General features: G+C 38.6%; 1 non-coding gene across 1 annotated transcript; it reads left to right on the top strand.

Annotated features, from left to right (window-relative positions):
• Nucleotides 1–4,020: 4,020 nt before the first annotated feature.
• On the top strand, nt 4,021–4,182 carry LOC123243486. Its single transcript, XR_006506008.1, has one exon. It is a non-coding gene; the product is annotated as a U1 spliceosomal RNA (small nuclear RNA).
• Nucleotides 4,183–4,387: the final 205 nt, after the last annotated feature.

Genomic DNA, 4,387 nt, shown 5'->3' with positions numbered 1-4,387 from the left:
AAAAATGTGTTCACTTTGAATTTCCCTATGCCAGTAAAACCATGGTTCCAATCTCTTTTCCCTTATGTTTTTCATAATCATTCACCCCTTTTATGTGTCCCCACCAGGAGAGTATAAACTCCTAGAGGTCAGGGATTATTTCATTTTTGTCTTTGTATATCTAGTGACTAGTACTATATCTGCCATGTACTAGACACTTTATAAACCAGTACTTGTTGAATTGAAAGTAGAAAGAGGGGCAGCTAAGTGCCTCAGTGGATTGAGAGCCAGGCCCAGAGATGGGAAGTTCTAGGTTCAAATCATTCTTTAGACACTTCCTCTCTGTGTGACCTTAGGCAAGTCACTTAACTCCCATTGCATAGCTCTTACTGCTCTTCTGCCTTAGAACTAATACACGGCATTGATTCTAAGACGAAAGATTAAAGTTTAAAAAAAAAGTAGAAACAATTTTTAAAAGCATGATTAGAGGATTATAGAAAGACTTATACTCCCATCCAACTCACCCTCAACATTTTGCTTTTATGTGACAAATGGGTGAGAAAAGTATTTATTAAATACTTAACAAGTGCAACACATAATTCTCATCACTGAAGATACAAATAGAAAAGTAAGGCAGTCCCTTCTCTTAAGGAGCTCACACTCTGGGAGAGACAACATATGTGGAAAGTTTCAAATATACATCAGATCAAATGGTCTTTTTTTAAAAATAAAGTTCTTGAGAACTTCTTTTTTTAAAAAATTTTTTTAAACCTTAATATATTTTTATATATGTCCTTCTATATTAATTTTTATTTGTTACATGGCTAGGCAATGGGGGTTAAGTGACTTGCCCAGGATCACACAGCTAGGAAGTGTCTAAGGCCAGATTTGAACCCAGGACCTTCTGTCTCTAGGCCTGGCTCTCAATCCACTGAGCCATGCAGCTACACCCTCAAATGGTCTTTTAAAAAAAGTGGTAGTGCCTCTTTAATGTCATTTCCACCAAAAAAAATCATCTGTATTTCTGTGTTGAACCACTTGACAGTGCCAAAGACTTTGGTTGTAAGAACCCTCTTTTCTAGGTCTTCTACGCCTGTGGCTATAGCAGCAGTAGGCATAGTTACCAGGCTACTTTTCCACAGAGGTTGACAGCTGTAGGTACTTGTCTGGAAGTAATGATATTCCAAAGCTCTTGGGTTTAAGATTGTGGGATATTTTCACTGGGGTCTGAAGGAAGATATATGTAATGGTGGTAATTTCATTTGCCTGGCACATGCTTCCTTCACTCTCATGCCTAACTACTTTGGCAAGGCTACCTTGCCTGCTCTATGGATAACTCTTGATTGACTGTTGCACTGACAAATAAGCTATAAATTTTACCCAACACTGGACAGAAAAACTCACAAAAAAAGAAGTAAATAATCTATACAACTTAGATGTAGTTCCCTCTTCACAGGTAGACAGGTACCATTTTCCTCTAAGTGCCCATTGAGTTTTTGGTAATATTCTGTACTTCGACTAAACCAAGGACAAAATAAAATGTTCTGCAAGGAATTGGTCTGTTCAAAGGCACAATAAGAGCCAGGTTGTTATCCAAAATTGTTCTTGGCCCAAAGTCAGAAGCAATGTGTTCTTCTTTAACCTGACAGCCTTGGAACCAAGCTGATGAGAGCTAGGAGTTAGAAGAGAACAGGGAATGATTGAGGAAATAATCAAATTAATATATTTTGTGGAGATAGTAGTTTGGGGTCTGGCACAAGTTTGTTTAGTAAATAAGGCAGACCCCATTTTACCCAAACCTCCTTATGATGTAACCTGTGATAAGATAGTATTCAATATACCTTAAGTCTACTCTTATATACCTTAAACCTTACACAGTGATATTAAAACACATTTCTATATTTTGGATTCTGAGGACTACAGAAATCCCACTGTATTTCTGATTTGTCAGGACAGTTCACAAAAAAATTTCTTAAGTCTTGAGAAAGAGGGAGAATGCTGTCAGCACTGCCTTTATTGAAAAAAAAAACAAATGAGATATAATATGAGCTCATAATTTCAAGTCTAGGCATGTGAGTTCCAAACGCTAACCCATATTAATATAAATAGTTCATTCAATAAATACTTATGAAGCACAGATAAATAAACACACAATATATACACAGTTTATCCTAGGGAATTTTAGGATGAAGTTTATTAACAGTTATTGTGGTGAGTGGGTCAGAAAAGTTTGGCATCGGCATGTGAGCTGAATCTTCAGGGAAGGCGTTCTATGAGACAAAATTGAGATGAGGAGAGAGCACACTCTAAGAATAAGAGGCAGATTGTGAATAGGGATAGACATGGGAGATGGAATGTCCTGGACTAGGTACAGCAAGCAATCTGGTATAGCTGGATTTTGGGTTGTAAGAAAAATAATGTGCTTGTAAAGAGAGGCACCTCAAAACGTCCCTTTCCTTTAATCCTCTGATTCAGTCTCAGGATTAAGTGATGCTCCTTTTAACAATACCCAGACCTTCTACCTTTAGCCTCTTTTATATGATATTAAAGAATGTACCCCTTTTATCAAGCCCATATTTGTTCTTAATTTTTAACTCTCATCTATTGACTCCTTTTGTGGTGCCTACAAACATATCTAGATTGCACCCATTCTGAAAACAAAACAAACAAAAAAACTCTTCATTTGACCTCTACCATTCTATCCAGCTATCATTCTACATCTTTACTCCTTTCACAATCAAAGTTTTAGAACGAAAAACAAACATCTACAATTATTGCTTTTACTATCTCACTTCCTAATTACTTTTTTACACCTTGAAATCTGACTTCCATTTCTTCAGCCTGATAAATCCACCTTTTCAAGGACAAATCCACTACCATTATCTCTATTGCTAAAGCCACAGGTCTCTTCTTAGTTCTCATTCTTCTTGACCTCTCAGCAGCATCTGACATTGCTGATCTTCTGTCCTTTTAAATAGTCTCTTCATGCCACATTTTTAGTATACTGTTTTATTGTGGGTTTCTTTCTACTGTCAAACCAATCATTCTCAGTCTCCTTTGCAGGTTCATTCCTGTTTGGTTCTTGTAATCCAGGAGTCTATCTGGGGTGTTCATATCCTCTCACTCACTTTCTCTCAACTCCCTAGAACAGTGATGATGAAACCATGACATGAGTGCCAAAGGTGGCACACAGAGCACTCTCTGTGGGCATATGGCCACCCCCACCTTGAGTTCATTACTAGAAAGGCAGAGGGACTCAGATGAAGCTGAAAGTTCCCTTCTTCCTCTCCAGCATGCCTGGTGACATTTTTTACATCACCTGCACCTTTGTCCAGCAGACCAATGGGAAAGCATGGGGGACAAAGTGGGTGGCTCATAGGAGGCAGAGATAGAGGGAGGCAGAGCACATTCCTCACTTCACCCACCCCTCCACCCAGCATCCAAATGGGAGCACTTTCTCCCTCCCCTGTGTCTGGTAAGGTGCATTCAGCACTAAGGTGCATTCAGCACTAAGTGTGGGGAAGGGGCATGGCACTTGGTCTCTGGTTGGGGGGTGGGCATGGCACTCAGTCTGGTGGGGTGGGGTTGGAGCAGGGCTAGGCACTCAGTCTCTAAAAGTTTTGCCATCACTGTACTAGAATGAAAAGCTGCAGAGCTGAGTAGATAAGCTCATCTCTCACTTGACATCCATCACCCATATATCCCAATGCCCACCTTTACCCCATAGATGTTCCACAGGAAACTTAAATTTAATAAAATCAAAGTGGAACTCATTACCTTTCCACTGAAACCCTCCCTCTAAATACCTTGTTTTTATTGTTTGCTTTTTAGAGCATTGTCATTCTTCCATTTACCCAGGTTCTCAAACTAAGAATTATTTTCCATTCTTTATTATCATCCACCATCCACTTCCCAATAGAAGATAAACTTATTGATTCTATATTCTCAAAATTTCTTAAATCTGTCCTTTTCTTCCTTCTTACAAAATAGTTACTCTTTCTAGGAATCCATGCATGTAAATAACCTAATATACAAAACATTATACTTACCTGGCAGGGGTGATTCCATGATCATGAAAGTGGTTTCCCCAGGGTGAGGCTTATCCATTGCACTCAGGATGGGCTGACCCCTGCGATTTCCCCAAATGCGGGAAACTCAACTGCATAATTTGTGGTAGTGGACGACTACATTCACTCTCTTCCCTAAAAAAAAATTATGCGTAGAAATAGGTGACAGTTTCTTGTAAGGTCCTCTTCTGTTTTCTTCATTTCTTGACATATTATAGCTGCGTGTGATTTTTAAGAAAAATAGAAATAATAAAAAAGAATGTTATTTGGCCATTATGTGAAGGATGGATTAGAAAAAGGAGTTAGTTAAGGCAAGGAGACCAAATAAAAAACTTTTCTAA

This window comes from Gracilinanus agilis, chromosome 3 (genome assembly GCF_016433145.1).
Source record: "Gracilinanus agilis isolate LMUSP501 chromosome 3, AgileGrace, whole genome shotgun sequence".
NCBI classification, from domain to species: domain Eukaryota; kingdom Metazoa; phylum Chordata; class Mammalia; order Didelphimorphia; family Didelphidae; genus Gracilinanus; species Gracilinanus agilis.
This window is presented reverse-complemented; position numbering and strand designations above follow the sequence as displayed.